Below are 24,151 nucleotides of genomic sequence, written 5' to 3' on the forward strand. Positions count from 1 at the left end.
TCAGAGAATCCTAACAGATCTAATAGATGGCCCCCATTTGGTTTTACCTTATCACAGAGAAAACCCAAGTGTCACTTCCTATTTTCTTGGGTTATTTCAATAAGAATTTGAGTACCAAATGAACATAGCAGTACTACTCTTTCAAGGAGGTTCTGAACTGCCTTGATTCCCAATTTGCAGGATTAGGCCCCAAAAGGAGATTTTAATTTAATTTTTAAAATAATTTCATTGTTTATTCTTTGCGCCTGTAATGTTAGGGAGATGTTATAAACTATATTTAAATTTCTTTTAAAATCACCAAGCTTTGATCAGAGATACAATGAAAACATTGAGAGAAGTGTAAGGTCTGTGGAGTTGAACAAAAGGATGAAATTCCAAATGTTTCCAACCCTTGGAATTATAATTAAGTTTAAGAGAAAACGTACAAACATTTGTTATGTAGGTTCTCATTTGTTCAATGAGCAGTAGTGAGTGATGCTGGTCTAATGCCCAGTTTTAGTTCTGCTATAATCAAACGTTGATTTATTAGCTTCTGATAATACTTCATGTTTTGTTAGTATTCCACCATTTATTTCTTTGTTCTAATTATACCCATATATATTACCATTAATCAGGAATGCCTAGCTATGGAGTATAGTACATGAGCTATTGCACTGTACCATGCATATGGGTCACATTTAACTGACTCTGCAGTTCAATGTATGCTAATCTTCTTTTATCTGAACACTAGCACTGCAAAACAAAACAAGGACCTATGTAAGGGAACAAGATTAGAGAGTAGCAATATGAAAACATTTACAAGCCCTGCATTTTTGCCTTGGAAATAAAGACTTGCAAGTCTACGCAGAGTGCCACAAGAAGTAGACATTGATGGGAGAAAAAAGCAGCCAGTAAGGACCAGGGAGGGGCTTCGGAGAAAGAGCAGGAAAGTCAGTAGGCAATATATGAGAGCGGCACCTATCCTGCTGAAAAACTGTCTTTATTTTCAAAGGGAGCGTCCAGTCAGTCTAGAACCTTTTATAGGCAAACAAATCAGACATCTATTTAACAAAAGTGAATAAAAATAGGTGAAAACACTCAAAACAAATGTCAATAAAAACAGGTCTAAAACCAGAAATAAAACCTGTCTTAACTTGGCAGCCACCACAAAAATCCTAACAACACTGCAGTTAATTGTACCACACCATGTCAAATACTAAGCATCAGTGCAACGATATATACAAATGGCTTATGATGCTAAATGAAAATAATATCCACTACCATGCGCTACTTTTGAGAACTTTATCCTAACACCAGACACAGAGCGTGTACACTTATCCCCTCATTCAATACCTTAAAAACTTACATCAGAGTATTACGGGTATATAAAATACTTTATAGGTAAACACTAAGGTCCTTGCCTGGCCCTAAGGAGCTTACTTCACACTTGACACTAAAATGCCTTGTTTTCCTTTTTTCCTAGTGCACATTCTGTTTCCTAAAGTGAACTGATTTTTCTTAGAGTAGAATGTATTTTACTAAACTGCAACTTCCTTTCTATTCCATACTATGCAACTGATTTGAATTAGAAAGATTATGGCTTTTTAACTCTTTCCCATAACAGAAGTATGGCATTTAATAGTATAATTATGCCAAACACTTAAAAAAATACTGAATACATTATCATGAATATAGCACTAGTGAGAGATTGTTTACATACTAAAAGGAAGTTACCTTTGCAACAAAAGAAAATCCATCTGTTTGTTAAGCAAGTAATACAATAAGCAAATGTTACTTGCTATTTCTCAATGGTCTTATTCGGCTAGCTTAAAAATCTTAGTTTTCGCAAAAAAGTTCTTTAGCCTGAATACTCGTGCCAAACAAATGAAGAATTGTCTGTGCCAGTAATTTTAAGCTTTCTTCATCCAATTTTGTTGAAAAATAACAACCCATTCATTTATATTGTGATTTGTTAATATTTCTGGTTGACTGCTGTCTTTGTGGGCCTTAACATTGGAGTCAACAGCAGGAGATGAGGAAACTGCTGAAGTGCCTTATAAAGTGGAACATGAGTGTTGTAAACAGAACACACAACTCAAAATGTTACATAACTTCTTATAGTAATCAAGTACTTGTCTGGGTTTTAAAACATATATGTTTCATGTTTTCTGAATAATGGCAGCCTGATTTCTACTGTTTAGTGGTGCATCTAATCCCTTATGGTAATTAGAAATTAAACTCCAATATTTCACTTCAGGTTACAATCTATAACGTTACAAGAATCAGGCAAATAAAACTGTGTAGCTATAAATCACCATACACTTGGGTAAAGATACCATAATGAACTAAGCCAAAAAAGTATGCTCAAGATTAAGACAATTCAATCAGAATGCAACGCCATCTTATTGAATGACAAAACTGACATGGACTGAAGCATATGCAATATTAGACACTGAAGTTAATCCCAGGCACTATCAGCTGGTTTGCTGTGTCCTTACTTGACTACCTGGGTCATCAGCAATATTACTGAGTTGGAAGAATTTTTTGTCCCAGCTCTTCTGACTAAACTTTAGAATCACTGCTACCCATTACATTACATCACCTCAGACTGACAAAAAAATGTCCATCAATTTAAGAATAAATAAAAAAAAGGAGACTAGACATTAAGAAATATTATGTTCAATATTCAACAGATTTGTGTAGTTAATCTTCATTCATTTCATTTGAGAACAATTTCTAATCCCTTTCCTACTATATATGTAGAGCCCTATCAATTTCATGGCCGTGAAAAACGTGTCCCGGACTGTGAAATCTGATCTCTCCCGTGCTGCTGAGAGGACCCCAGCTGGAGGCTCCTAGCTGCGAGTTCCAGTGGGACTGGAGAGGAACAGGACTTGTCCTTCCCCTGCATGGCTGCTCTTGGGGGTGGGAGGGATCAGACCCATCTCTGGGTACCTTTTGGGTTGGGACCTCCACGGTTACAACACCATGAAATTTCAGATGTAAACATCTGAAAACGTGAAATTGACCAATTCTAAAACCCTCTGGCCATGAAACTGATCAAAATGGACCATGAATTTGGTAGGGCCAGATTATATAATATTGCCCTAGAAAATTCATGGTATGTGTGTGTGTGTGTGTGTGTGTGTGTGTGTGTGTGTGTGTGTGTGTGTGTGTGTGTGTGTGTGTGTGTGTGTGTGTGTGTATACACACACATGCAGTTGAACAAATGAAGTAGTTTGAATGACCAACATATCAAAATAGTTTCATAATTACCTGCTGAATCTTAACTTCCGTACTTGAGGTAGTTATAACTGTGTGCAAAAACTAGACTATTATCCAAACACGCTTTTCCCCCCAATCACCTTTAAAGAGAAGTGACAAAGTCAGCTTCTGATGAAACAACATAGGTGATGAATACAAAAAAAACCACCAAAAAAAAAGAAAAAGAAAAACCAGTTGAAAAAAATTACACTAGAACTAGATTTTTCCCCCCCAATGAGAAAAGTTGTTTGAGAAAAGATTAAAAAGTTATGGCTTTATAAAATCTTGATGTGGCATCTTTCACATTAAGAATGAGCAGTTTTATAGTAAGAATACTTAGTAGTTACATACCAGTTCTACATACTTAAATACTCCAGCAAAACATAAAAATTAATCTTGTTGCATTTTCAAGTTGAAAACCAGTTGCTTTAGGAGTTTGGGGGAAAGTTTAGGTACGCTCGGAAATATCGCTTCTGAGAGGATTGAGCATGTGATGCTGAAGGTTGTGACGACATACCTGGAGGACAGGATCAGTGAGTCTTCTGCTGCTTGTGAGGAGGTTTGTAGGGTTGCTGGAAGAAGTGCGGACTTCTGAACCGTTGTTCAGGTGGCGGACAGAAGAATTTTCCTTTGGATGCAGATGTGTAGATACCCAGAGATCATGGAGTGGCTCTGGAATCTTTGAGAGAGTGGAGGAAAATGTCGGTCTTCTGATTGAATAGGTGAGACTCATCAAATGGGAGGTCCACTCTGATACGCTGTAGCTCCTTGTGGAAATCAGATGAATGCAGCCATGATTTCCTCCACATGACAATTCTCGTGGCCATTGAGCATGAACTTTCCCCGACCAGCTTGCTCTCCAAGATAGCCTGAAAACTGGCAAAATCTTGCTGGGAAAGCTTGTCTGTAAAGTCCTCCAATTTGCTGTAACTCAGAAAGTCATATTTAGCCCATACCACCTGGTAGTTAGAAATCCAAAACTGGACCACGAGAAAACCTTGTGCTCCAGAAAATCCAGTCGCTTCCACTGCTTGTCTGCCGGAATTGAGCATGGGCGTTTCTGCTTGGCCCCTCTGTCACTGTCTGTATCATGAGGGAATTAGGTGCAGGGTGAGAGAACAGAAACTCAGACTCCTTCGCTGGTATATATAGTACCTCTTCTCTGCCCCCTTGGAGTGGATGCACAAGTGGCTGGGGTGTGCCAAACAGTTTGAGCTGGTTGAAGTATGACATCATTGATTGGTAGAGCAACACTGGTCAGTACCGAGGCATGCAGTATGTCAAGAACCTGATGCTGTTTGCCCTGTACTTCCTCCAGTGGAACACGGAGATCCTCAGCCACCTTGCGTGAGAGGTCCTGGAACTGACAAATGTCATCCAACAGCGATGGGGGAGCCAAGAACACAGCAGCATCTGTTCTGGTGGTACCATCAAAGCTGGACTAAGTGGCTCATCCTCCAAAACTGGTTGTGAATGCCTATTTGGGGATGCCCAAAGCGGGCACAGGGATGAATCCTCTCTTGCTGAACGGGAAGGCTCTGAAGCTGGATATTAAGGCCAGGATCCGCAGTACAGCCAACAAGACTGATCCGACAGATGCTGTGGAGGGCTTCACAGAGTGGGATACCAGTGGCACCTCTGTTGGGGAAAGGGAGGGTACTGCCACTGAGTTGGCGGAATAGGAGGGTAGTCACATCAGCGGTACGGCAGAAGCAGCCCCTGTGCTCCATTCAAGTCCTCCAATGATACTAAGTCAGAGCCCAGTTCCAATGACCAGAACCATATGAACCACAGGAGAGTGGGTGGAAGCCCGATTCAAGTGAGGTACGTCCAGGGTAGGAGAGCATGGGGATCTCATTTCCCCCAGAGCAAAAAAGTTCACAGGGCCTGAGCACAGACTCCAACCTCCTTAGCACCACACGCTCCAAAGGCAGAACTGGAGGGCTACTACGGAACCAAAGGTTCCCTTGACTTAAGGGGTGACAACTTGGAAGGCATACAACGCTCAGTGAACAGCACTGGTGGATCCACCAGTCTGAGAGACTTCTTATGAGCCTTGGAATGTGCTGCTCGTCCATCGCTGGAACTCATGGAAGACCCATTGTTCTTCTTCGGCCTGGAGAAAGACTTACTGCCATGTTTATGTGCATGCTTCCTTATCTCATGACTAGACCCTGGCATGGGGTCCACAATACTGGTACTGGTGGAACTGGACTCCATCTCTGTGGTCAGAGGCATAGTCCTGGGTTTCTCAGGCCAATGTATGGAAGGATCCCCAGCCTCAAGCTGACTGTAGTCTCATGGCAACCGCCATGAGGTACTTCTTGAGGCGGAGAGCCTGAACTTCCCGGGTACAGCTTGGGAAGGAGAGGCAGATACTGCACCTGGATAAAATGTGGGCTTCTCCCAAGTAGTAAGGACAGCACTGGTGCTCATAACTGACCGAGAATGAACGTGGGCAGGAGGCACAGATCTTGAACACAGGCATCTTTGGCATAATCCAGTATCCAGGAATGGGTGCTGGGGGAGGACCTCAGAAAACAGTGTTCCCAAAGTCTCTTAATTTCTAAAACTATTACTAAACACTAAAACTACAATAAAAACAACAAAAAGAATTATGTACAACTCTAAAAACAGGTGCCGTTTTTCCCCCCACAAAGTGCATCAGAAACAAGAGGACACTAGCAGCTCCAACTCAGACTACACGGAAGTGAGAAGGAACTGAGGGTGCAGTTGGTCTGCTCCACCCTTTATCTTTGGACGAAACCATGAGGCAGAGCAAGGGCGCAAGTGTGAACCAACAGACTCTGCTACTTCCAAATTCTCCAGCTCTGGATGCATTGTGCATGTGTACAACCCTCAGCGGAATTCAGGGACCATCATTCACAAAAGAACTGAAGTTTGCTCCAGTCTATGGCTGGGGAAACTTAGCTGAGGCCAAACAGCCTATGGAGAGTATATGGGCAGAGAGTGAGACACTATCACCACACAGTCCAGAGACTATATTCTCTGAACTCATATACATTTTGTTTTACTATAACTCATCAGCCTAATCTGGATACAGTAGAAAATGACTTTGCTCTGAATCTTTCAGCAACCATGCAGAGGAATCTTACTCCATTGCATGAGTGGTAATCACATCAAGTTGCTGCACTATGTGTTAAAATATTTTTTCTTATGCTCATTTCATCCATTTTGTACATACTGCTTAGCCTCTAATCCAAGTTCCTGGCCTCCCATCCTTTACCTTTTGCTAATTACTAGGTATTTTGTGAAACCCAATCTTCTTGGCTATGGCTATAAAGACAGGTTTCAGAGTAGCAGCCGTGTTAGTCTGTATTCGCAAAAAGAAAAGGAGTACTGGGGCACCTTAGAGACTAACCAACTTATTTGAGCATAAGCTTTCGGGAGCTACAGCTCATTTCATCGGATGCATTCAGTGGAAAATACAGTGAGGAGATTTATATACACACAGAACATGCAAAAATGGGTGTTATCATACACACTGTAAGGAAAGTGATCACTTAAGACGAGCTATTACCAGCAGGAGAGCGGGGGGGGGGGGAACCTTTTGTAGTGATAATCAAGGTGGGCCATTTCCAGCAGTTAACAGGAACCTCTGAGGAACAGTGGGGGCGGGGGGGAATAAACATGGGGAAATAGTTTTACTTTGTGTAATGACACATCCACTCCCAGTCTCTATTCAAGCCTAAGTTAATTGAACCCAGTTTGCAAATTAATTCCAATTCAGCAGTCTCTCGCTGGAGTCTGTTTTTGAAGTCTTTTTGTCTTCCACACAAACTTCCTCGTGGCTGGACTTTACAAAAACTAGACAAGCCATTTACAACACACACTTTGCTTCTCTACAAAAGAAAAAGGACATTAAACTATCTAAACTACTACATGCCACAGCAATGGTTCCCTTAACCCACCAGCAATATTGTCAATCTATCCAACTATACTCTTAGCCCAGCAGAAGAATCTGTCCTATCTCGGGGCCTCTCCTTCTGCCCCTCCAGCCCTACGAACATGATACAGTTCTGTTGTGACCTAGAATCCTATTTTCGACGTCTCTGACTCAAGGAATATTTCCAACACACCTCTGAACAACATACTAATGCACAGAGACCTTCCTACCAACACTACAAAAAGAAGGATTCTAGGTGGACTCCTCCTGAAGGTCGAAACAACAGACTGGACTTCTACATAGAGTACTTCTGCCGACGTGCACTGGCTGAAATTGTGGAAAAGCAGCATCACTTGCCCCATAACCTCACCCATGCAGAACACAATGCCATCCACAGCCTCAGAAACAACTCTGACATCATAATAAAAAAGGCTGACAAAGGAGGTGCTGTCGTCATCATGAATAGGTCGGAATATGAACAAGAGGCTGCTAGGCAGCTCTCCTACACCGCTTTCTACAAGCCATTACCCTCTGATCCCACTGAGGGTTACCAAAAGAAACTACAGCATTTGCTCAAGAAACTCCCTGAAAAAGCACAAGAACAAATCCGCACAGACACACCCCTGGAACCCCGACCAGGGGTATTCTATCTGCTACCCAAGATCCATGAAACTGGAAATCCTGGACGCCCCATCATCTCAGGCATTGGCACTCTGACAGCAGAATTGTCTGGCTATGCAGACTCCTTCCTCAGGCCCTACGCTACCAGCACTCCCAGCTACCTTCGAGACACCACTGACTTCCTGAGGAAACTACAATCCATCGGTGATCTTCCTGAAAACACCATCCTGGCCACTATGGATATAGAAGCCCTCTACACCAACATTCCACACAAAGATGGACTACAAGCCGTCAGGAACAGTATCCCCAATAATGTCACGACAAACCTGGTGGCTGGATTTTGTGACTGTCCCCAAATGTGAAATAGTTGTGGGTGAGGACAAAATGTATACCTTCAAATCAGCGGCACTGCTATGGGTACCCGCATGGCCCCACAGTACGCCAACATTTTTATGGCTGACTTAGAACAACGCTTCCTCAGCTCTCGTACCCTAATGCCCCTACTCTACTTGCGCTACATTGATGACATCTTCATCATCTGGACCCACGGAAAAGAAGCCCTTGAGGAATTCCACCCTGATTTCAACAATTTCCATCCCACCATCAACCTCAGCCTGATCCAGTCCACACAAGAGATCCACTTCCTGGACACTACGGTGCTAATAAGCGATGGTCACATAACCACCACCCTATATCAGAAACCTACTGACCGCTATTCCTACCTACATGCCTCCAGCTTTCACCCAGACCACACCACACAATCCATGGTCTACAGCCAAGCTCTACGATACAACCGCATTTCCTCCAACCCCTCAGACAGAGACAAACACCTACAAGATCTCTATCAAGCATTCTTACAACTACAATACCCACCTGCTGAAGCAAACTGACAGAGCCAGAAGAGTACCCAGCAGTCACCTACTACAGGACAGGCCTAAAAAAGAAAATAACAGAACGCCACTAGCCGTCACCTTCAGCCTCCAACTAAAACCTCTCCAACGCATCACCAAGGATCTACAACCTTCCTGAAAAACGACCCTCACTCTCACAAATCTTGGGAGACAGGCCAGTCCTTGCTTACAGACAGCCCCCCAACCTGAAGCAAATACTCACCAGCAACCACACACCACACAACAGAACCACTAACCCAGGAACCTATCCTTGCAACAAAGCCCATTGCCAACTGTGTCCACATATCTATTCAGGGGACACCATCATAGGCCCTAATCACATCAACCACACTATCAGAGGCTCATTCACCTGCACATCCACCAACGTGATATATGGCATCATGTGCCAGCAATGCCCCTCTGCCATGTACATTGGTCAAACTGGACAGTCTCTACGTAAAAGAATAAATGCACACAAATCAGATGTCAAGAATTATAACATTCATAAACCAGTTGGAGAACACTTCAATCTCTCTGGTCACTTGATTACAGACCTAAAGGTCACAATATTACAACAAAAAGACTTCAAAAAAGACTCCAACGAGAGACTGCTGCATTGGAATTAATTTGCAAACTGGATACAATTAACTTAGGCTTGAATAGAGACTGGGAGTGGATGTGTCATTACACAAAGTAAAACTATTTCCCCATGTTTATTCCCCACCCCCCAACCCCCACTGTTCCTCAGACGTTCCTGTTAACTGCTGGAAATGGCCCACCTTGATTATCACTACAAAAGGTTTTCTTCAGCATTTTAAAACAGATGAGTTCTTATTTTAAAGCTATGGGAAGAAATCAATTAAAATTTTCTAACTTTGGAATGTATAACATCATAGAGGACTTCAGATATTTCTCACTGACCACCAGACTTCAAAAATTCATCCTATTTTATTCTTTCAGATGACTAAAGTAAATCATATTGTATTGACCAAAACTTCAAAATACTAATGTAAAACTGTGGCCATGATTTCATTTAATGGTCATATGTTTCATACAGGTCTTAAACTAAATCCAAAAAAAGTCAGTTTAGGACATAGCTTCAGTTACCGATCTCAGGGTAGGTCTATACTACGAAATTAGGTTGAATTTATAGACGTCAATTTTTTAGAAAGCGATTTTATAGTCGATTGTGTGTGTTCCCACTGAGCGCATTAAGTCGGCGGAGTGCGCCCACAGTACCAAGGCTAGCGTCGACTTTTGGAGCGTTGCACTGTGGGTAGCTATCCCACAGTTCCCGCAGTCTCTGCCGCCCATTGGAATTCTGGGTTAAGCTCCCAATGCCTGATGGGGCAAAAACATTGTTGTGGGTGGTTTTGGGTACATATCGTCAGTCACGCCTCCCTCCGTGAAAGCAAGGGCAAACAATCGTTTTGCGCCTTTTTTCTGTGCGGGCACCATACTGCTTTCAGCAGATGGTGCAGTAGGTCTGCAAACCATCGTCAAACGACCGCTTCTGCTGCCACTCTGCTCTCCTAATGCTATAAATCCACCTCTCAAGTCCTCTATATGACTGTTATCATCCACCGCTTCTGCTGCCACTCTGCTCTCCTTCTGGTCTCGCAGGGCCGCATCCACTGCAACTCTGCTCGGCTGCTCTTGTCTCACCATACCACGGCAAGCATGCAGCCCACTCAGCTGTTGTGTCCTGGTAGCAGACTATGCAGTAGGTTTGCAAAACTGGTCATCCAACCACTGCTTCCCCTGCAACTCTGCTCTCCTGCAGACGCCATACCACAGCAAGCATGGCGCCTGCTCAGATCACCGTGGCAGTTATGAGCATTGTAAACACCTGGCACATTATCATCCGCTACATGCAGAACCAGAACCTGCAAAAGCAGGCGAGGAGGCGATGGCAGCGTGGTCACAAGAGTGATGAGGACATGGATACGGACTTCTCTCAAAGCACGGGCCCTGCCAATGTGGGCATCATGGTGCTAATGGGGCAGGTTCATATGGTGGAATGCTAATGGGGCTCGGGAAACAAGCACAGACTGGTGGGACCGCATAATGTTGTGGGTCTGGGATGATTCCCAGTGACTGTGAAACTTTCGCATACGTAAGGGCACTTCCATGGAACTTTGTGACTTGCTTTCCCCTGCCCTGAAGCCCAAGAATACCAAGATGAGAGCAGCCCTCACAGTTGAGAAGTGAATGGCAATAGCCCTGTGGAAGCTTGCAACTCCAGACAGCTACCGGTCAGTCGGGAATCAATTTGGAGTGGGCAAATCTACTGTGGAGGGCTGCAAGTAGCCAACGCAATCAAAGATCTGCTGATATCAAGGGTAGTGACCCTGGGAAATGTGCAGGTCATAGTGGTTGGCTTTGCTGCAATGGGATTCCCTAACTGTGATGGGGCCATAGACGGAACCCATATCCCTATCTTGGGACTGGAGCACCAAGCCGGCGAGTACATAAACCGCAAGGGGTACTTTTCAGTGGTGCTGCAAGCACTGGTGGATCACAAGGGACGTTTCACCAACAACAATGTAGGATGGCCGGAAAAGGTACATGGTGCTCGCATCTTCAGGAACTCTGGTCTTTTTCAAAAGCTGCAGGAAGGGACTTTATTCCCAGACCAGAAAATAACCGTTGGGGATGTTGGAAATCCCTATAGTTCTCCTTGCAGACCCAACCTACCCCTTAATGCCATGGCTCATGAAGCCGTACACAGGCAGCCTGGACAGTAGTCAGGAGCTGTTCAGCTACAGGCTGAGCAAGTGCAGAATGGTGGTAGAATGTGCATTTGTACGTTTAAAAGCGCGCTGGCACAGTTTACTGACTCGGTTAGACCTCAGCGAAACCAATATTCCCATTGTTATTACTGCTTGCTGTGTGCTCTACAATATCTGTCAGAGTAAGGGGGAGACTTTACGGCGGGGTGGGAAGTTGAAGCAAATCGCCTGCCGCTGATTACATGCAGCCAGACACCAGGGTGATTAGAAGAGTACAGAAGGGCGCGTGGCGCATCAGAGAAGCTTTGAAAACCAGTTTCATGGCTGACCAGGCTACGGTGTGACAGTTCTGTTTGTTTCTCCTTGATGAAAACCAGCCCCCTTGGTTCACTCTACTACCCTATAAGCCAACCACCCTCCCCTCCCCCCTTCGATCACCACTTGCAGAGGCAATAAATTCATTGTTGTTTCAAGTTCATGCATTCTTTATTAATTCGTCACAAATAGGGGGATAACTGCCAAGGTAGCTCAGGAGGGGTGGGGGAGGAGGGAAGGACAAGGCCACACTGCACTTCAAAACTTATTGAATGCCCGCCTTCTGTTGCTTAGGCAGTCCTCTGTGGTGGAGTGGTTGGGTGCCCAAGGGCTGCAGTGTTGGTCTGTGCCTTTCCTGCACCTCAACCATATGCCAGAGCATATTAGTTTGATCCTCCAGTAGCCTCAGCGATTGCATCCTGCCTCCTTTCATCATGCTGCCGCCACCTTTCCTCTTGGGGTGGAGTGGGCGTGCGGGGCCTGGGGATGAGCAGAAGATTGGGGGGTCCACAGAAAATTTTAAATGAAAATTGGGGTCCTCGGGTTACCAAAGTTTGAGAACCGCTATGCTGACTGAAACAAAAAAGGTGCCACTGACTGCTTTTGCTGTGTGGCCACACCCTGAATTACAAATGCTAATTTTATCAAGGGAAGACACTAGAACATAAGAACAGTCATACTGTGTCAAACCAAAGGTCCTTTTAGCCCAGTATCCTGTCTTCCGACAGCGGCCAATGCCAGAAGGAACGAACAGAACAGATAATCACTAAGTGATCCATCCCCTGTCACCCATTCCCAGCTTCTGGCAAACAGAGGCTAGGGACACCATCCCTGTCCATCCTGGATAATACCCATTGATGGACCTATTTTCAATGAACTTATCTAATTCTTTTTTGAACCCTGTTATGAACTTGACCTTCACAACATCCTCTGGCAAGGAGTTCCACAGGTTCACTGTGTGTTGTGTGAAAAAATACTTTGTTTTAAACCTGTTGCCTATTAATTTCATTTGGTGACTTCTAGTTCCTGTGTTATGACAAGTAAATAACACTTCCTTATTTACTTTCTCCACACCAGTCATGATTTTATAGGCCTCTATCATATCCCCCCTTACTTGTCGCTTTTCCAAGCTGAAAAGTCCCAGTCTTATTCATCTCTCCTCATATGGCAGCCATTCCATACCCCTAATAATTTTTGCTGCCCTTTTCTAAACCTTTTCCAATTTCAATATATCTTTTTTGAGTTGGGGCAACCACTTCTGCACACAGTATTCAAGATGTGGACATACCATGGAGTTATATAGCGGCAATGTGATATTTTCTGTCTTATTATCTATCCCTTTCTTAATGATTCCCAACATTCTGTTTGCTTTTTTTGACTGATGCTGCTGCACATTGAGTGGATGTTTTCAGAGAACTATCCACAATGACTCCAAGATCTCTTTCTTGAGTGGTAACAGACAATTGAAACTGCCATCATTTTATATGTATAGTTGGGATTATGTTCTCCAATGTGCATTACTTTGTATTTATCAACATTGAATTTCATCTGCCATTTTGTTGCCCAGTCACCCAGTTTGGAGAGATCCTTTTGTACCTCTTCGCAGTCTGCCCGGGACTTGACTATCTTGAGCAATTTTGTGTCATCTACAAATTTTGCCATCTCACTGTTTACCCCTTTTCCAGATCGTTTATGAATATACTGAATAGGACTGGTCCCAGAACAGACTCCTGAGGGATACCACTATTTACCTCTCTCCATTCTGAAAACTGACCATTTATTCCTATCCTTTGTTTTCTATCTTTTAACCAGTTACCAATCCATGAGAGAACCTTCCCTCTTATCCCATGGCAGCTTACTTTGTATAAGAGCCTGTGGTGAGGGACCTTGTCAAAGGCTTTATGAAAATCTAAGTACACTATATCCACTAAACCCCCTTGTCCACATGCTTGACGACATGTACAACTTGTCTTTTCAGCATTCCTATTTCTAACGCTAAAAGACCAGTTCAAGGAGTAGATATTAGCCTAGCACAGTAATTTATTGTACCAATTTTAGAATATAATGAGAATTTTAGTTCACTCATTTTAAATCTGCAGGTTTGCCAGATACAGGGGGGGCTTCAGTAAAAGGGGGGGAAATGACCACAATAGGACAAAAAGATCATTGTTTTTCCAAGGCTTAGTCTTCAAACTTGTCTGATATCTAGCAGACCAAAATATACATTTCCATTTGAACAAGTCCCTTTTGGAGACAAATTATTTCCAATTCTAGAAACCATTTTTGAGGGTTGCATGATATGGCTCAATTTAGAGAAGTGGGAATCTTAGGCTTGGTAACAGTTTTATGCTAAGAGTAAATCACATATAAATTGTACTAGTGCGTTAACTAAAATCTTTTTTACTCAACAGGAATTCCATGCTTGGTTCTACTTCACCTTTATTAATCTAGTTCTTCAGAAAGTAGGATTTGAGAGGAAAGTATTCCAATAAATCATCGTCTCCTAGTGAACGATGATGCCAGTTGCAGACTACATTTGCACTATGGAATTCCAAGGATTTCCAAAACAATTTTTTTAAACTGCAACAACTAGAGAGATGAGAAAAGTACAATAACTATCTGTTTGGCTATTAAAGCGTTTAAATAAAGAACCAGTGAAATGCATATAATTCCCAAGCAGAGACCACCACTTTCAGCAAAATCTCTTAAACAGGAATACCACGGTGAGTGGCCTTTGCTCCCATTAAGAGTGACTCCCAATTAAAAAGATACTACTTTAATAGCATTGAAGATTATTATGAAGGATTAGTCAGCCAAGTAAGAGTTAAATTAAGAGAAGAGAAACCAAAGGAAACTGATGAACGGTGTTGAATATAACAGAGAGATGAAAGAGATAATTACAGTAGAACCTCAGAGTTACGAACTGACTAGTCAACCACACACCTCATTTGGAACTTGAAGTACAAAAATCAGGCAGCAACAGACATGACCCTCCCCTCCCACCCACCCACCCAAAAAAAAAAAAGCAAATACAGCAGGGTATATTTTTTTAAATAGGATTTTTTGATAAAATGCTTTGAGGAAAAAAGCAATCTAAAGATAGTTTTAATTAAGATACATTATAGCTCAAAGATATCTCATCGTGGAATAGGGATTATAAACTCTAATTCTATAATATGAGACAATATATTCATGCAATGTTTAAGAAAATTTTTGTTAATGAGTTTCAATAGTTCATGGATTAGGGACCCAATCTTATGGGGTTCCAGGGGCTTCTGTATAGAAAGATTAACCTAAATAATCTATCTACCCAATGGGACTCAGTGCTCGGTCTAGAAGATACCATCAGAGATTCTTAGTTTTGCAGTTCTCAGACTGTGGATTTATGACTCCAGAGATAACATGCTTGTTAACAGCAAAAAAGTTTTTAAATAAATAAATAAAAAATAAAATAAAAATAAATAAAGGTGAGAAACAACAGAACTCAACTCTGTTGTCCCTCTGCAAATTTGTGTACACAGAGTCAATCCCTTACCGCTCTCTAAAAGTGCAAAATTTCAAAAAGTTCGATGACTAGATGATTGCCAGGGGTGGACTAGATCTGGAAAAGGAGAAGAAGTCTGGAGATAAACGTGAGAAGCGAGGGACATATGCTTGTTTTCTTAAAATATTATATGTTTGCTGTTGAAGAAAAAAATCCAGAATACTTAACATTTAGTTAAATGTCTGTCTGGTGATGTTCTGCTACTAATACGGCGTGTGGCAAGAAAATCCTCCAAATATTAATGATTAACCTATTGAATTGGAGATCTTTATAAAGTCATTGGGAGGTGAACTGACTGCTTCAATTACCTTTGGTAAATGAAATAACCAATCATTCATTTTCTGATATAGCTGTAAAACTAATCTGAAAAGTTTTCAAAATAAATCACTGTTTAAAAATGTATAGTGTATAACTTCTAAAAATGAAACCTACATCTATCTCTGAGTTGTGAAGTATATGTATTAAGGTTATAACAACCAACAAGAATGCACTTTTATGTAGAAAACCATGATTAAATCGAGTCTTCCTGACTAGTGATTTAAATCATGATTTAAAATCCACCCTGAAATACAAGTACTGAGTTAAATGTAAACTAATTTTAAAAAAAGGGAAAGCAGCATTTTTCTTCTGCATAGTAAAGTTTCAAAGAGCTGTATTAAGTCAATGTTCAGTTGTAAGTTTTTTAAAGCACCACCATAACGTTTTGTTCAAAGACTACAAACATTTCAGAGTCACAAATAACCTCCATTCCCAAGGGGGTCATAACTCTGAGGTTCCACTGTACTCCTTTGGTTTAGCTCGGAAGTTGGTAGTTGTTTTAGACCTGAAAATATAAAACTAGGTTAGAGTGGGAAAATAAAAGGCTGAAGATGAAGAAGAGAGAAACAGGAGAGAAAGTCAATTCAATGTGATAACACCAGAATTTGAAAGGAAAAAAATTGTAGAATATAAATTTTAAAAATAGTTGGGATGGGCAGTCGTGTCCCCCCCCCCAGAATGGAGATACAAATGTGTGTTTGGAGGCTGAGGAAAGAGGGGGCAGGAGTGAGTTAGCCAACAAGAAATTCAAGGAGCTGAATCAAAAGAACGAGAGAAGGCAGACCTCAGAATAAAGGGCAGTAGGGAGAAGGGTTTTTTGTTTGTTTTAAACCGGCTAGTTCCTTGGCAAAGGGAAGAGAAGGTTTCATCTCATTCAGGTAAAGGGGCTAGCCTATTGTCATTAACAAAGCTTGGTTTTGTTTTGTTAAAGTTCTCAGTAATGAAAATAAGCTCAAGGTTATCTGGCTTCCCAAACACAAGTTCTATTTTATTTATTTATTTAATCTGATTTAATAAGGCAGAAAGCGTTGAACGATAATCTCTTTCTACATAGCATGCTTTGAGTCACAACTATTGTTTTATAGGAAGTTAACATGCATATTTTTACTGTACTTAAAACATTTACTTCTTATTTTAAAGGGGAGAACCAAAAATAGTGAATACAAAGGAAAAAAAACCAGCAGTTAACTGACAGGTTGACTGAAAACTGAGCAAACAAAATGAAATTGTATGGAAGTTATCACTAACTGTTCACTAACCTTATCACGACCATAACTTTCTCAAGAGAAAAAGTATTAGCATCAAAGTGGGGGAACATAGTTTGTTTCTAACTACCAGTCTGACAAGTCAAAATATAACCCAGCAACTAACAAGGATATGAAACACTCACTCCCGAGAGATGTAGCCAAGTTGACCAAAACCACAGTATAGACACGGCTAGGTCAACGAAACAATTCTTCCATGACAATGAAGAGCACTTTTTAATGAGGCTCTCACAGTTGGGTGTAGGGTCCAGCTGTCATTGGGAAACATATCTCTAGCGGTGGAGTGCATGCAATACTGTGGTGGACCAGGAACATGTGAGGAATGGGGGCGGGGAGAGGGCGAGTTTGGGATGGGCATGGAAGGCAGTTCTGAATGCGCTTCAGGGGAAGTGTGAGCACAGATGTGTTCTGCTTGCAGTGCAATCAGGACACACACTGACATAATGTGGTCCATCTCTTTCCTAGAGATTAGTATGGAGCACTCCCAGGACATCCAGATGGGGGAATGAGAGGCAGTACTACTGTTGGTTATTTCTATCCCTCTTCTACCCTGAAAAAAAAAACAGCTCTACCTCATTTCTCCCTGCAGTATCGAAGCACGAGTACTTATCAGAGCTACCTCCCCCTGCACCAGGTGCGCCAGAGTTAAAAACAGCTCCTGGCTCTCCATGCCACCAGACAACCCTGTTGCCTGTCCCCCCATCTTCCTCCTACTCCACTTCGTCCTCTGCAGTTGTTGGATCATATTAAAGAAGTTCTGTATTAAAATCACAAATGAGTTTGATTCCCCAGAGTTTAAATTCCAGGGTATTACTAATTAAGAGGTCTCTTGGTTTTTGGTACTATTTCTCTCCCTCTATGTGTGAAACTTGCAAGCTGCTAACTGTGTTAGTACATTCTAAGACAGAGTCTGTTCTCAAAGCAATTCACAGAGAGAGAGACTCAAAACAATACTCTAACAACAGAAACAGCACCCAGAGACTCCCCACCCTTTTGTTGTATTAACAATTGTGATTAAAATAGAGATAGAGGATGTATGTGGATGGATGCTTGGTGTGGATAATAACTGAATGATCAGGGAGGTGCCAGCCTAAGAATCCAGTGTCCATCGGCTGAAGAAGGCGTCAAGTGGAAATAACCAGAGGACCCCCCTGGAGGGCAGACTGGAATCCACCCAACAGCCTCAAGAATGGGAGAACCAAAGAACAAGATAACATCTTGGAGCCGTCAGGAATGTGCTATCTGCTGATTGATTCAGCAACAGCATGATGAAGCAATTCCCATAGACTGGCATAGGAAGAAATTCCTATAAAAATAGACTCTAAAAAGTGAGAACTTTGGGGGTCTGATTCTGCAAACCAACTTCCAGGAGCATCAGATGAGCATCTGACAAGGCCCTGCTCCCACCTCATGTCCAGGCCACCTTGCCAGTGGCTTGGCATGAGCAACTCTAAGGCTGGTAACTATGATAACAACCTTGCAGAACCTGTGTGTGTGTGTGTGTGTGTGTGTGTGTGTGTGTGTGTGTGTGTGTGTGTGTGTGTGTGTGTGTGTGTGTGTGTGTGTGTGTGTGTGTGTGTGTGTGTGTGTGTGTGTGTGTGAATGAATGAATGTGTGAATAAATATGAGATTGAATGGAATGTTATAACTATAACTAACTGCTTACTATGATTCTTTCTGTATTCACAGTAAATGTGGTATTTTGCCTTTTTCCCTTTAATAAGATCCTGCTAGTTTTTATTTTATTGGTATAACACAGTCACTCCACTGGCCACTGCCTCCAGCCCCCCAGAAGTATCCACAGGCCTCTCAGTGGTGGAGGTGCAGTTGCCGAATATGGCATGCAGTTCCTTGTAAAAGTGGCATGTCTTTGGCAAAGCACCAGACTGATGATTAGCCTCCCTTGCCTTCTGGTATGCCTGCCTCAGCTCCTTGATCTTGGCATGGCAGTTGTGTCTGCCTCTCATACCCCTTCAGCTCTATGCCACAAGCAATCTGCCTGTAGGTATCAAAGTTCCTATGGCTGGAGTGGAGCTGCGACTACACAGCCTCCTCTCCCCACAGACCCAGCAGATCTAACAACTCCAGTGTACTCCAGGCAGGAGCATTTTTGCTGCAGGGAGTTGCCATGGTCAATTGCAAAGATGCTATTTGAGCTATCCATGCTGAGCAAACAGGAAGAGGAATTTCAAAAATTCCCAGGGCTTTAAAGGGGGAAGGGTGCATAACTGCATAACTGAACTCCACTGCCATGCAGCCAAAGTGGTGACCAGAGCAGTCATGATTGGCATTGTGGGACACCTCCTAGAGGTCAATTAGGGTGACATAAGGAACGCAGTTTCTACACTGACACTTCTCTGATCTAGCTTAGTTGCAAAAAAAACCACCTGGATGAGAGGCACAGAGTTTATTATGTCGGCATAGCAAGAGAGTTAATTCAGTGGGAGGAGCATTACACTGTGTAGACATCCACTGTTTTGTCAACAAAATTGTTTAGTGTAGACATGGCCTTAGAGTAGGGAGAAACAGGGCAGCTCTGCTGTATGGGAATTAAAGACTGGTGAAAAGACAGTAAAGTCAGCTATGAGCGCTGAGCTTCCAGCCATCCCCTGCACAGCTGCAGGGCAGCCCTAACTATAATCCTCTTCTATCTACCAATGGCAATGATCCCACTCAGTCTTTCCTCAGCCATTTCTTACTCGCTGGGTTAGGGGAAACAACACCCGCAAGATCGGAGGGGCTGTAGTAAAGAGATGTAGAATGAGTCTGTTTCCATTGCCAGATTAAAGGGCTGCTGGAAGGGGATTAAATATGGGCCTCACCAGCAGAGAGAAAAAAAGAAACAGAACTCCGGTCCAGCGTTACTGACTGTTGACCAGTCCAGAGTTCCCTAGCAGCAGTGGTGTCCACCTCTGAGCTAAATTTAAAAAAAAAAAAAAAAATTTAAGGTGACCAGGAATGATCATCGTCATCGTGACCCCCTTTTCTAGAAGTGATGCCAGCAGCTCCAAGTTTAATATTTTAGTAGTTCTTCTATTTAATAGAAATATTTCAGTTACTAAAGTTTAAAACCTTCATAAATCAGATTTAATAATTTTATTAAGATGTTAAAATAAAAATAAGGGTACAGAGTTTAAGCGTAGAAATTTCTGGTTATCAGGGAATAAGGTACAGATTATCAACGCGTGCAAAATTCGGTTTACGATTGAATGGCGTAAGGAATACATAATCTGTAATATCCCCGATTGGGGGTAAAAGGTTAATGGGTCAAAGTACAGACATTGAGATATGAGGGTATGTTGTTCATATAATGGCTATGTTCAGGTGTGGAGTATAATGAGCGGATACGATGATGAGGATGGATTTACCCTCATTTGGTGAGATTTAATGTTCAGTGAAAAGAAAAGGAGTACTTGTGGCACCTTAGAGGCTAACAAAATTTATTTGAGCATAAGCTTTCGTGAGCTACAGCTCACTTCATCGGATGCATTCAGTGAGTTTATGGTTCCAGTTCATATGGTCCAATGGAAAAAGTCTCTCGGTCCCTTTCTCATAGTTGATGCAAGATGTTGTTCTGGCTCACACCTGCTGGTACTGTTGGTGGCCGGTGATGTGTTCGATGTAGATGTCCCTGGACCACCGGATGGCGTCCGAGACCATGAGGCACCGCATGAGCCGTGCATAGCGTCGACCGATCCCACAGGTCTGCAGCACACACTCATTGTAGGGGACCCAGGCACAGAGGGCTCCAACGACCAGGGCATCCATCTGCACCTTGTAGCCCTTTGCTCTCAGGGTGTCGGCCAGGGAGGAGTATTTTTCCAGCTTACAGGCTCAGGCTTCGCGGAAGGCCGGGGTCCTGTTCTCAAAGGAGACCATGATGGCAAAAAGATCAAGCAACTTCAAGAACTGTCTAGAGCCAAAACAAGTTAAACAAAATTCTCTCCACCATCTTCCTGATACAATATTCAACATCAAAAATGTAACTAAAAAAAGCAGTTACTTATGTGGAGAAACTATTTATAACTCAACTAGACAGCTTTCAAAGTATTCTAGTTTAAGACATGCAAAAAAGTAATCAACGGATATCTTTAGAACTAGTCACTTCAGCTAGCTACAGAGAAAAATTCTTGTTCAAATTAGTCAACTACTAATACATGCCTAAGATTCTTTTTTAAGCAAAACAGACCCCCTCAGCAACCTTAATTATCCTCCCCTCCCCCACCACAAAGTTCTTTGTATGTACTTGTTGAAATACTCTGTCCAATAAGATGGAAAGTATTATGTCAAGGGTCCTGAGGCACCTTCTCAATTAAGCCTTGATGGTGTACATTTACCCACCTTTTTGATATATAGTTTTCTAGCCTAGTAGAGACCTATCAGAACACAAATGATCGAGGCTATATAACAGCTCTATTTTAAAATATGCATAGTGCCTCTCCATAGAACTGACATTTTCGAACTATCAAGAATCATGTTTAAAATATGGCTCTCAACGAGAAGGCTTAAACAGTTTGAAAATCTAGTATAGACAAGGGTATAGTTAGTGAAGACTAAAACATGGAATGGTCAGCGGACACAAGGAAGCGAGTATTAAAGAGACAGAAACAAACTGCTCTTCTTTCTAATGTATATTCTGATTCAGTTAAATCTTTTAAGTCATAAGTCCAAATTACTACCTGAAACTCAGGTTTGCAAACAGAAAAGTGTTCAAGTTTATACAGCTTCTAGCTCATCCTCAACAAATCCATTACTCCCCACTCATTATAGCTGACTATGGAATAATAAGTGACTCCACTTAACTTTTTCACACTGACATTTTGAACATAGCATTTACTAGGGAAAAAAAAGTTTCAAAATAAAGGTCAGTGTAGCCTGGAAATCTGAACCTCTGTGTCCCATCTGTTTTTATAAGGAGAACATGGTAACATCCTGGGAGTTTGCACAGGTTAACCCTTTACAGTAGTCATGGATTTTATTCAATAAGAAATTACAGACAGAAATTAGAGCCTAATATTTCTACTTAAGAGCAACAAGAAGTCAAAAGTTGAGGTGGGGGGAAGACATGCAAAAAATGAGTTAGGAGGAGAGGGATTCTGAAAAATCAAATATAAAAATAAGAGACTAACTATTCAGACACACTACCATGCCGTACCCACATCTTGGCAAACGTTCTTTGTGTGCTCCTATCAGAGAGAAGTATTTTTATTACTCACCGCATTTCTAATGAAAAAGCATGAATGACATACTAGTTGTTTATCCAAGCAGCTGGAGAAGACACTGGATATGCCCTTTCTCATATAATTCTTGGCCAATGATATGTTTATTCTAGGTGATAGCTGCAGTTCATTTGTCTGTTGTTCCAGATGCAAATGGCATGCTATCAAGAATGAAGTACCATAGGTACAAAAATCAACTGCACAGTGCTATTAAGTTTTACGCAAAGTTTTTTGTTTTTTTCTCTTAGGATACTCCAGAGCACTCTCCTTCCACCCAACTCCTCCATTATTAAAAACTGTAAATTGCAAATGGAATAATAAAAAAGTCATTGTGAATAAACTAGAAAAAAAATCACATGAAGTTAAGAGGAGGGTAGAAATGTGTATGTACTTTTGGGGTTTCTGTAGTATATGAGAACTGCACCAACAGTTCCTCACCCAAAACATTTCTCTTGGCTGGTGAAGCTAAACCCTAAGGGAGGAAGTGAGGAAGAGTGAAGAAAAAGGAAACCTAGGCAGTAATTCTGTCACAAGACGTACAATAGATGCTGAGTGTTGACACAGCCAACAATTTGAAGAGTTTGTCAGTCTGAGCTGAATCTTGGCCTCCGATAATTTCTAGGGCAGTTGAGCGATTAAAAAAATTAATCGCCATTAATCGTGTTGTTAAACAACAGAACACTATTTATATAAATATTTTGGATGTTTTCCACATTTTCAAATATATGGATTTAAATTACAACACAGAACACCAAGTGTACTGTGCTCACTTTATTATTATAAATATTTTCACTTTAAAATTAAAAAATAATATTTTTCCATTCACTTAATACAAGTGCGGTAGTGCAATCTCTATCACGAAAGTTGAATTTACAAATGTAGAATTAGGTACAAAAAATAACTGCATTCAAAAATAAAACAAAGTCCTCTCAGTCCTACTTCTTCTTCAGCCAAATGCTCAGACAAACAAATTTGTTTACATTGGCAGGAGATAATGCTGTCCGCTTCTTGTTTACAATGTCACCTGAAAGTGAGAACAGTCATTCGAATGGCACCGTTGTAACCGGCATCACAAGATATTTACGTGCCAGATGCTCTAAAGATTCATATGTCCCTTCATGCTTCAACCTCCATTTCAGGGGACATGCATCCATGCTGATGACAGGTTCTTCTCGATAACCATCCAAAGCAGTGTGAACCGACACGTTCATTTTCATCATCTCAGTCAGATGCCACCAGCAGAAGGTGATTCTCTTTTTTGATGGTTCGAGTTCTGTAGTTTCCGCATCAGAGTGTTGCTCTTTTAAGACTTCTGAAAACATGTTCCATACCTTGTCCCTCTCAGATTTTGGAAGGCACTTAAACCTTGGGTCAAGTGCTATAGCTATCTTTAGAAATCTCACATTGGTACCTTCTTTTCATTTTGTCAAATCTTCAGTGAATGGCTTCTTAAAACGAACAACATGCTGGATCATCATCCAAGACTGCTATAACACGAAATATATTGCAGAATGCGGGTAAAACACAGAACAGGAGACATACAATTCTCCCCCAAGGAGTTCAGTCACAAATTGAATTAACACTTTTTTTTTTTTTTTAAAACGCGCATCATCAGCATGGAAGCATGTCCTCTGGAATGGTGGCCAAAGCATGAAGGGGCATAGGAATGTTTAGCATATCTGGCACATAAAAATACCTTACAATGCCAGCCACAAAAGTGCCATGCAAATACCTGTTCTCACTTTCAGGTGACATTGTAAATAAGAAGTTGGCAGCGTTATCCCCCGTAAATGTAAACAAACTTGTTTCTCTTAGCGATTGGCTGAACAAGAAGTAAGACTGAGTGGACTTGTAGACTCTAAAGTTTTACATTGTTTTGTTTTTGAGTGCAGGTATGTAACAAACAAAAAAATCTACATTTGTAAGTTGTGTTTTCATGAAAAAGATTGCACTATGGTATTTGTATGAGGTGAACTGAAAAATACTATTTCTTTTGTTTATCATTTTTCACAGTGCAAATATTTGTAATACAAATGTAGAGTACTGTACACTTTGTATTCTGTGTTGTAACTGAAATCAATATATTTGAAACTGTAA

At 41.7% G+C, this 24,151-nt stretch overlaps 1 protein-coding gene across 7 annotated transcripts in view; it reads right to left on the reverse strand.

Annotated features, from left to right (window-relative positions):
* TJP1 (tight junction protein 1) overlaps window positions 1-24,151 on the reverse strand; it is a 153,929-nt gene that overhangs the window by 103,081 nt on the left and 26,697 nt on the right. The gene's annotated exons all lie outside the window — the stretch shown is intronic.

The sequence above is a fragment of the Eretmochelys imbricata genome, chromosome 10 (genome assembly GCF_965152235.1).
Source record: "Eretmochelys imbricata isolate rEreImb1 chromosome 10, rEreImb1.hap1, whole genome shotgun sequence".
Lineage (NCBI taxonomy): Eukaryota > Metazoa > Chordata > Testudines > Cheloniidae > Eretmochelys > Eretmochelys imbricata.